The sequence below is a fragment of the Microcebus murinus genome, chromosome 30 (genome assembly GCF_040939455.1).
Source record: "Microcebus murinus isolate Inina chromosome 30, M.murinus_Inina_mat1.0, whole genome shotgun sequence".
NCBI classification, from domain to species: domain Eukaryota; kingdom Metazoa; phylum Chordata; class Mammalia; order Primates; family Cheirogaleidae; genus Microcebus; species Microcebus murinus.
In genome coordinates, this window is record NC_134133.1 from 3477538 (window position 1) to 3488678 (window position 11141).

The window sequence follows — 11141 nt, forward strand, 5'->3', positions numbered from 1 at the left end:
CGCCACCATGCCCGGCTAATTTTATATATATATTAGTTGGCCAATTAATTTCTTTCTATTTTTATAGTAGAGATGGGGTCTTGCTCTTGCTCAGGCTGGTTTCGAACTCCTGACCTCGAGCAATCCTCCCGCCTCGGCCTCCCAGAGTGCTAGGATGATAGGCGTGAGCCACCGGCCTGCAGTCTATCTTTTAACCCTTTGCACTCGATGTCGAGTGGATAATTATCATGTCTGATAATTGCAATATCTGAAATACTTAGGTGTCCATTATTTCCGCTGGTTTTCGCTCATGGTGCATTATTTCCTTATGCACTTTGTTGTCTTTGTGTGATGTTCACTTTTCCTAAGTAACTATTTGTGGAGGTCTTCCTGGTGACTGAAGAGCCATTTGAAGTTAAAATCGTAGTTTCTATTTTTTTGGAATGCTAAAATGCCTCAAAATTGGTGACATAAATCCTTGAGAGAAACTGCCCATGGTTCATCTTTTCAGCAACAGTTTTTTTTCTTTGCTTCCTCTTTCCTTCCTTTCTCTTGACATCTTTTCTCCCGCTCTGCCCAGGGCTGGGGTCTCTCCCCCTGCCACCCACTGGGGTGGAAGCAGATGAATGAATATGCTGCTGGTCTATCTTTTCCAGCTGTTCTATACCTTTGACTGCTCAGGCTGATGTAGAAAGAGGTGATTTACCCGACAGGCAGCGACGAGTGGGCCTCATCCTCTAACTTCTGCTTCCCTCGTGCCATGAGGCCGTCAAAAACACAGCTTAGTTTCCTTCGGATTGGCAAGTGGCTTCGGAACTAAAGCGCAACTCTGAAGTTTTCCATTTACGTCTCTTCTTTGGTACTTGTTTGGTATTTCCTTTCTATTAACATTTTGCCAGCTCTTTGATGTTCGAAAGGCTAAAAGTGTTTAATACATCAGTTTAAGTTGTTTTTCACTGGGAGAGGTTAGTCCAAATAACCTGGTCTGTCATGGTCAACTCGTCAGCTTGTAAAAGAATCATCTTTAATCACTCTTTCCTATGATAATAACTTTTTCTGACTATAAAGAAAGACATTAGGGGATTATTCTTTCCTTTATGTGGCTTCTATTCTATTCTCTCTTTCTTTCTTTCTTTCTTTCTTTCTTTCTTTCTTTCTTTCTTTCTTCCTTCCTTCCTTCCTTCCTTCCTTCCTTCCTTCCTTCCTTCCTTCCTTCCTTCCTTCTTTTCTTTCTTTCTTTCTTTCTTTCTTTCTTTCTTTCTTTCTTTCTTTCTTTCTTTCTTTCTTTCTTTCTTTCTTTTCTTTCTTTCTCTCTTTCTTTCTCTCTTTCTTTCTCTCTCTCTCTCTTTCTCTCCTTCCTCCTTCCTTCCTTCCTTCCTTCCTTCCTTCCTTCCTTCCTTCCTTCCTTCCTTCCTTCTTCTTTTCTTTCTTTCTTTCTTTCTTTCTTTCTTTCTTTCTTTCTTTCTTTCTTTCTTTCTTTCTTCTTTCTCTCTCTCTCTCTTTCTCTTCTTCCTCCTTCCTTCCTTCCTTCCTTCCTTCCTTCCTTCCTTCCTTCCTTCCTTCCTTCCTTCCTTCCTTCCTTCTTCTTCTTTCTTTCTTTCTTTCTTTCTTTCTTTCTTTCTTTCTTTCTTTCTTTCTTTCTTTCTTTCTTTCTTTCTTTCTCTCTCTCTCTTTCTCTCTCCTTCCTTCCTTCCTTCCTTCCTTCCTTCCTTCCTTCCTTCCTTCCTTCCTTCCTTCCTTCCTTCCTTCCTTCCTTCCTTCCTTTCTTCTTTTTCTTTTTCTTTCTTTGAGATAATTTCTTACTTCTTGGGATCTTTTCCGATGGCGCCAACCACTGCAGAATGCTACGGGGAAATGAGGTGAGCAACTGGGAACCACTGTGATGAAATGTGGGCCTTTAGTCCCAATCTATACCGGATGTGGGACTGCATACATAACCACCATTTTTCCGTAAAATTGGCCAAATTGCCTAATTTATGTAACTTACTTAACATGTTTCCAGGAAAAAAGATCTGAGCTGGATTAATCTGGCAGAAAAAGCAGAGGTAGCCATGAAGAGGTAAATTGGGAAGGGAAGTATAAGACACCTGCTTCCTTAATATGAACATGGTTCCAGGCTGCAAAGATCTTGCAGGTCTTAAAACTAACTGCCTTCACTCAGGCTTTTCATTAACCTGTAGCTGTATTTTTTCATGCTCCATAAAATGCACTTAGGACCCCAGTTTTGTTATTATGGAAACGTTACAGAAGATGTGTTACCTTCTGTTTAATGAGTTTTTTAAGATTATGGTTTCCTCCCTCCCTCTCGACTATAAATGTCTTTTTTTTTTCCCTTCCTTTAAAAATTCTCTGTGCTTCTCCTTAGACGTTTTATGTTCATTACTCATCTCACACATACTCAATTTGCTTTCTTTTTTCCTAAATGGAAATAGTTGTGCTTTTATTTTCTCATTATTTGAGCGATATGTCCCTGTAAAAAGCAGAAAAACCAAAGATTATAAAGAAAAAAATATTTTTGTACAGCTGTACAATAAGTTATGTTATTACAAGAGAGTCGAAAAGTTAAAAAAAAGATCAAAAATAGTTTATAAAGTAAAAAATAGTTTATAAAGTAAATAGTTTATAAAGTAAAAAAATAGTTTATAAAGTAAAACAGTTATAGAGTAAGCTAAGGTTGATTTATTATTAAATAAATTAAAATTATTAATTTATTAATTTTAAAAATTAATATTATTAATTAATTTTAATTCTTAATTTATTATTAAATAAATTTTTAAAAATAAATTGAGTGTAGCCTAAGTGTAGAGTGTTTCTAAAGTCTACAGGAGTTCACGATAATGTCCCAGGCCTTCATAATAACTCACCACTCACTCACCGACTCACCCAGAGCAACTTCCAGTCCTGCTCCACTCATGGTCATTTTTATTTTTTTTTTTTGAGACAGAGTCTCACTCTGTTGCCCAGGCTAGAGTGAGTGCCGTGGCGTCAGCCTCGCTCACAGCAACCTCCAACTCCTGGGCTCAAGCGATCCTCCTGCCTCAGCCTCCCGAGTAGCTGGGACTACAGGCATGCGCCACCATGCCCGGCTAATTTTTTATATATATATCAGTTGGCCCATTAATTTCTTTCTATTTATAGTAGAGACGGGGCCTCGCTCTTGCTCAGGCTGGTTTTGAACTCCTGACCTTGAGCAATCCACCCGCCTCGGCCTCCCAAAGTGCTAGGATTACAGGTGTGAGCCACCGCGCCCGGCCCACTCATGGTCATTGCCCTGTACAGGTGTATGTTTTTAAAATCTCTTATGCCGTATTTGTACTATACCTTTTCCAATTTTTTTTTAATTTTAGAATATTACAGGGTTACAAATGTTTGGGTTACATCTATTGCCTTTGCCCCGCCCGATTCGGAGCTACAAGGGTGCCCATCCACATGCCATTGTGTTACAGTTGCCTTCAGCGTCAGGACAGTCACCTGCTGTGCAGGTTTGCAGACTAGGCTATGCCATGTAGCAGGTGTCCTCAAACTATGGCCCGTAGGCCACATGCCGCCCGCCTAGGACATTCATCCGGCCCACTGGGTGTTTTTGCCCACCGCTGCCTGTCCTGCTTAGCAGCCGACGCGTCCCGGGCCCACAGTGCGCACTCTCCAACGGTCTGGGGGACAGAGGACTGGCCCCCTGTTTACAAAGCTTGAGGACCCCTGCCATATAGCCTAGGTGTGTAGTAGGCTACACCATCCAGGTTTGTGTAAGTACACTCTATGATGTTCACACAACGACGAGATCACCTAACGATGCATTCCTTGGAACATGTCCCTGTCGTTAAGCTACGCTTGATTATATACGTAATATATATGTATCTATGCATATATATGTTGCATATGTAGTACATACATATATGCATGTATATGAAGTGTGTATGTGTCCATACATATATATCTACAACAATGTGACCACCCTATACATAGATGTGAGCAAAACAAAGCTGTTCTTTTTTTTTTTTTGAGCGACAGGCTCTCGCTCTGTTGCCCAGGCTGGAGTGAGTGCCGTGGTGTCAGCCTCGCTCACAGCAACCTCAAACTCCTGGGCCCAAGCAATCCTCCTGCCTCAGCCTCCCGAGTAGCTGGGACTACAGGCAAGCGCCACCATCCCTGGCTAATTTTTTTCTCTATATTTTTAGCTGTCCAAGTAATTTCTTTCTATTTATAGTAGAGACGGGGGGTCTCACTCTTGCTCAGGCTGGTCTCGAACTCCTGACCTTGAGCGATCCTCCCGCCTCGGCCTCCCAGAGTGCTGGGATGACAGGCGTGAGCCACCGCGCCCGGCCCCTGCTGTTCTTTACTAAAAAGCATGTGCAGCCACGTCTGTGTCCCATTTGTTTGTGGACCAAATACCTTTTGGATTAGCAAAATGTGTTTATCCATGAAATCTCGGCCCCTGTGCGATTTCTTTACGGTAGGAAACGGAAACGAGAGAAGTAAGTTCTGCTCGTATGAAGATGTGAGTTTGAGAGCTCTCAGGAGTGACTGGGGGCAGAGGCAGGGGGCTCTGGGGGCCAGAAGGCTGGCCAGAGGCCAACTAAAGGCCAGTGGCCATTGCGGAGGGATCAGAGAGAGCAACACAGCGATGACTGACAAGTCCTGGATGGCCAACGTCCCATCCCCAGCCGATCTCCTCTCCTCCACCTCTGCTCTCTGCCTGGCACTCTTCTCTAAGCCACCTGTAGAGGGGCAGCTCATCTACCAGCCTCTCGTCTGGGGCGTGTCGTGGGGTGAAGGGGTTGGGTGGCACCCACGTGGCCCTGCCACTCTCCAGAAAAGTTTGAGCAAGAGGGAGATTCGGAGCAGCGATGGGGAACTCGGCGTTGGCAGGAATGGGAGCCCGAGTTGGTGAGAAGACATGTCGGCCTGCACCCGCGCTCAGGTTCCTGGCAGACCAAATCCCTGCAGGTGTCCGGAGCGTGGTGGCAGCCACCCTCCCTACGCCTCCTGCTGCCCTTCGGTGTCATCCAGCACTAACGTTACTTCCCAGTGGTACTGCAGCCCTAGCCAGGTAGGCATTTCTCAGCTCCACCCTACTACACCTGTTCTAGAATTTTCTAGCAAAGCCCTGATGGGTCATCAGCAAATGCCATCATCTCTTCCTTTGCACCCATACGAATGTTCTGAGTCGTCCGTCTCCATTCATGAGGCAATATTTAAGGAGAAGGTCTGGTTGACTGTAGCCTCAAATGTTAGACATGGAACTTAAAAAAATCAGCCAAAGTGCCTGGTACGCAGCAAACTCTAAAAAATTGCTTTCTTTCTTTTTTTTTTTTTGTTCCGTATTCATCCAACATGTTACTACTAAGGGCAGGGGTGATTAATGGGATTGAAGAAACAGAGAGACTCATTGAAAAAAAAATAGAGAGAGAGCTATTAAAGCCCAGATTCCCTGTTCCACTCTGTTCTGTGCATAGACTCCCCTTCCCTACCCATCGAGACCAGATATTTCTTTCCAAAAATTGAATGTGAGAAGTAGCTTAGCGTGCCAACCCTGTAGAGTGAAATTCTCCCATTTATCCACACAGAGCTTCTCATTTGATTTTTTTAGCACCATACTTTGCACTAAGGATGGCAAATGATCAACACACATTTGAAGAGAGACTTGGACTTGAAAGATAGAGATAATTCTATTTTCCTAGAAGAAACAGGGACAAAGCAAGAACAAAAGAACACTTAAAAACAAACAAACAAAGCCCAACTTAGCAGCAGTGGCAACAACCAGTAATTAATATCCTCATAGATGTCAGAAGATAGAATATCCACAACATGATAACTAAAGGCTATAAAAAAAAAAAGGGGGGTGGGGGGATCTGAGAAAAAGAAAAGACTTTTGGAAATTAAAAGCTGAAAGGAAATGGAAACTAAGGCTGAAATTAAAAATTCCATAGAAGGGGATAACAAAAATAAAGAAAATGGACAAGAGAGCAAAGATAGGGAAATCAGAGGATAATCGCAGGAGGTCCAGGGTGCAAGGAAGAGAAAGTTCAGAGAGCAAAACTAGGGAAAAGAGAGGGAAGGGAAGCATCGATGAATCAAGAAAAACATCTGGAAGTAAAGGAAGTGAGTTCTAGAACGAAAGGGATTCGTGAACACTAAATGTCAGTTGAATAATATCCCCCCAGAATTTACTTTGATCCAGAACCTCAGAATGAGTGATATTGTGAAATATATACTGGTAGGGTCTTCAACCTCATTTCTGGGCATACAACTCCTAAAACTCTTAGCATCTCCAAAGCGATGCCTTAGTGTATGCTAATGAGTTGACCGGTGGCTGGCCCCCTGTAGGCAGCTTCAGGACGGGGGCTGGTCACGGGAAAGACCAAGGCAGGATTACAGGACTAACTTCTTTAGTACTGAAGGTTAGAACCGTGTTGGACCAAAGGACCCGCCATTGATGCCCAACCCATCAAAGGATTTTCCCATCGCTCCCTGTTATCAAATTCCACCTTCCATTTCTTTGTGTTGTTTACCCCAGACGACTGCATGTTATTGCGAGCAGGAGCAAAGATCCTGACTTTTCTAGTTTTGATATGTTCTCCTGGAACAGCAGTTAAAGGGGAAGGGAGAAGGGCTGAAGGTGAAGTTGATCACCAGTGGTTTAATCAATCATGTCTGCGTCATGAAGCTTCCATAAAACCCCAGAAGATGGCAGGAGTCTCAATGTCAGGGCACTGAAGCAGATTCTGCAGTGCAAAAGGGCAGTAGCTATAGCGGCTAATTCCATTTCCGGGGTCCCCACCAGGTCATTGAGCACTTCCCCATGGAGGTTGGCTCAGGACCAAACTCAAGCCACGCAACTCATACCAACTGATGAAAAATTGGATGTCACTACTTTAACTGCTGTTCCAGGGGAACACATCAAAACTAGAAAAGTCAGGATCTTTGTTCCTGCTCGCAATAACATGGGGTAACCAAGACCAAGACATGGAAGGTGGAATTTGATACCAGGGAGCGATGGGAAAATCCTTTGATGGGTTGAGTATCAACGGTGGATCCTTTGTCCAACATGGTTCTAACCTTTAGTACTGAAGAAGATGCAGCTGCCTTGGAAAAAATGGATGGAGCTATTACATTGAAGAGAGGAAGGTTCTAAAACCCAAGTCCAAGTCTTAGGGTGCAAACTTTTCTTGGAACAAAAGAACAAGAGCATCCACAAAATAGGTTGGCACTGCCTATATCTCTGATCTTGACTGTGAATAACATCAGCTGTGCAGTATTTATCGTCCATGTATAATACATCTCTTAATCTCCTAATAAATTAGACCTTTAAACTACAAAAAAAAAAAAAAAAAACAACAAAACCAAAAACACCCCAGAAGGACAGGGTTTGGAGAGCTTCCAGACAGCTGAACACCTGCGACTTCCTGGAGGGTGTCCTACCCAGGTAGGGACATGCATGCATGCCCCCATGCATCCCTTCCCCTTTGCAATCTCCTCTATGATAAACCAGCAAACACGTTTCCCTGCATTCTGGGACTTGCTCTAGCAAAGTAGTCAAACCCAAAGAGAAGGTCGTGGGAACCCCAACTTGAAGCCGTTAGAAGTTCCGGAGGCTCAGATTTGGGACTGATATCTGAAGTGGGGCAGGGGGGACATGAGGGGCATCTTGTGGGACCAAACCCTCAACCTGTGGCAACCGAGGCTGCCTCCAGGTAGACAGTGTCTAGAGACTTGAGCTGGAGGACATCCGGGTGGTGTCCATTGCAGAACTGATTGCCTGTTTGTGGGGGGGGAGAAGTCCCCCATGTTTGGTCACAGAAGTCTTCTGTAATGACTGCTGTTGACAGTGAGACAGCAGAGGGAAAAACAGAGGCAGAGGCCAGGCGTGGTGGCTCACGCCTGTCATCCCAGCACTCTGGGAGGCCGAGGTGGGAGGATCGCTCAAGGTCAGGAGTTCGAGACCAGCCTGAGCAAGAGCGAGACCCCCGTCTCTACTAAAAATAGAAAGAAATTAATTGGCCAACTAAAAATATATAGCAAAAACTAGCCGGGCATGGTGGCGCATGCTTGTAGTCCCAGCTATTCGGGAGGCTGAGGCAGGAGGATCGCTTGAGTCCAGGAGTTTGAGGTTGCTGTGAGCTAGGCTGACGCCACGGCACTCTAGCCTGGGCAACAGAGTGAGACTCTGTCTCCAAAAAAAAAAAAGAAAAAAGAAAAAGAAAAGAAAAAGAAAACATAGAGAAATTGGAGGAGTAACATGACTTTAATGATCAAGGATCGTTAGCAACGACTGAAGCTAGAAGAAGAGCAGGGGACAGGCATTTCCTCAGAGCTTCCAGAAAGAACCAGGCCTGTTGACACTTTGATTTTGGATATCCACCCTCCAGAACTGTAAGAGAATAAATTTTTGTTGCTTTAAGCCACCCAGCTCGTGGCACTTTTTAACGATCGCTCGAGGAAACTAACATATGTACTCAGGGTGACAGATGAGATCAGATTTGCATGGAAGCACATCTTCGTGATGTTTCAGAACCCAAACATTGAAGAGCAAGTTCTACAAGCTTCAGGAGGGCAGAAAATAAGCCGTGGATGAGTTGTCAGGAATTTTGTCTCAGCAGCAGCAACGCAGAAAACAAGAAGCAATGGAGCAAGAAAATTCGGAGGGAAAATGACTCTCAAGCTAAAATTCTATCCAGTCGGTCCACTTAGAATAGACAAATGACATTGTCATACTTGTGAGGGTTCAAAATATTTCCCTTTAGGGCAGCCTTCTGGAGGAAGATTCTGGAAGGATGTGCTTTCATAATGGGGTAAACAACAACAACAAAAGCAAACGGGGAATTCAGAAGCAGGTCCTCCAACACAGGAGAATTGCAAAGGGGAAGAAGACCCAGATGGAGACTTGGATAGCAGGCCCAGAAGGAAAGTTCCAGAAAGGAGCCAATGGATACAAAGCTCTGGGAGAGAGGTCATTGGGACAGAGAGAAAAAAAAATGGAACTGATGTGTTTGAGTACATGGAAAATATTATTCATAGGTGAGTGGCAGAGATGTTGGAGCATTTGGAAAATATTAGCAATTTGTGCTTAGAAAACCAGGCAAATTAAAAAACAAAACCCAAAACTCCAGGCAATGATTGCTTCCAGGAAAAAAAAAAAAATCAAGAAGTGCCCAAGGAAGAAGACATGGTTACGGTACACAGATTGGCTCAAAAGTAACACAAAATGTGTAGATAAAGTCTAAAATTGTTAAGAACAAATAGTAGACGTGTTGTTTAATGGGTACAAAAGTGCCGCTAGCTAGGAGGAATAAGTTTAGCATTCTATAGGAGGGGTCCCCAACCTTTTTGGCACCAGGCACCAATTTGATGGAAGACAACTTTTCCGCAGGATGGGATGGGTGGGTGGAGGTCAGGTGACGGGCAGCCCAGTTCCTAATGGCTGTGGAATGGCACCTGGCCACAGCCTGGGGTGTGGGGACCACAATCTATATAGCACTATAGGGTGACAACAGTCTATAGCAATTCATCGTATGTTTCTAAATATCTACAAGAGTGGATTTTGAATGTTCTCAACACAAAGAAATAATACATGTTCGAGGTGATAGGTATGCTAATTATCCTGATTTGATCATTACACATTATATGCATGTATCAAAATATTACACTGTACTCCATTCAAAAAAAAAAAAAGAGAGCGTTCACTTTAATTTAACTTCACAGGGCAGTTGAAAATCTCCCAGTTAGTATTAGGAAAATGTTAACTTTAAAACTTTTAACTGTAATGGCATTAAAGTGTTTTGTTCATATCAGTTATCTAAATAAAAACAACTAAATTTTCATCATACCAGAAAAAAAGCAAAAAAAAGAAAAGCATATTATTTATGAATATGGAAGTAAATATTAAAGAACACAGCTAGAAGGGTTGAGGGCTTGTTGCTTAGGAAGGACAATTGATCTGAAGTATAAAGAGAGGTTGGAAAGAGAAATGCTATTTTTCATTGTGTCATTAAGTTAGTATACTATTCGATATATTTAAACAATATAAAACAATGCATTATATTGTTTTGATAAGCATTAAAATTAATTTAGAAAGGCAGACAACATATGTTGTTATCACAGCACTTTATATTTTATAGCGTATTCTCCATACCATTTAAAAACTTCATTTGGTGTTAAACAGATTTTTTTTTTCAACACTGAAGGAAAGGAATTTATTTTGAAATCATTGAGAGATAATACAGTGACATAAAATCAGACAGATGTGACCTTGAGTGAATTAAGAGGTTTTCCACGATCATTTTTAAGATAGGTAATTTTTTCCCTCTTTACCAACTAAGAAACTAACCCCACGTGAGATGCACTGTTACACCAACAGAGGCTAGAGTTGCCAGAGTTAGCAAAAACAGACAGATAAGCAAGCAAACAAGTAAACAGATGACCAGCTAAATTTGAATTTCAGACAAACAATATCTTTTTTTTTTTAGTGTATGCCCCCAATAGTGAATGGAACATACTTAAATATTCATTATTTATCTGAAACTCAAAAGTAATAGGGTGCCTTGCATTTCCTATGTGATCATTGGACTTCTTTTTTCCTTGATAACCCATTACGATCTGCCGTCCCAGAATCGTCAAAACCTGCTTGCAATCTACCTCTGTTTCCAGGCTCTGTCGGCTCTTGGTGCTAGTGAGTTCCACGAGGTGCCCAGCCACCCACGGCTGCAGAACAGTGAGTCCATCCGTGTGCTTCCGTCGCAAATGTGTATGTCAGTGCACAATGGCCAAAATAATGGCTCGGATGCAAAACGGAAGGACAGGTCCATGTAAATGAAACAAATCTGATAGCATCTTTTTTTTCTTTGCTGAGTAAAGAAGGGACACGTGAAACGGAAGGTCAGATCTGAATACATTGGCACGTACTTGGTAGAGGGGACGGTGACCTTGTCTCGAGATTGCCAAATGTAGAGTGGCTCTTGTCCTGCCTTTGAACCCAGGCTCAGTACCTTAATAGTCAGGGCTGTCACCAGCCAAGCTTTCATCCCATGCCAGTACAATTTCTGCTAGCATTGATCGCTTGGGACCTGTTTCATCTTTCATGTAATTGCAAAGTACTTCATTCTTCTTCGTTGGCAATTAGATGGTTAGGGTCGGTATGCCCCGATCTCAAATCCTTTCCAGAA

The 11141-nt window shown here is 42.8% G+C and overlaps 1 pseudogene; it reads left to right on the forward strand.

Annotated features, from left to right (window-relative positions):
* Positions 1 to 4826: 4826 nt before the first annotated feature.
* LOC105879139 (NADH dehydrogenase [ubiquinone] iron-sulfur protein 4, mitochondrial pseudogene) lies at positions 4827 to 7182 on the forward strand (annotated as a pseudogene).
* Positions 7183 to 11141: the final 3959 nt, after the last annotated feature.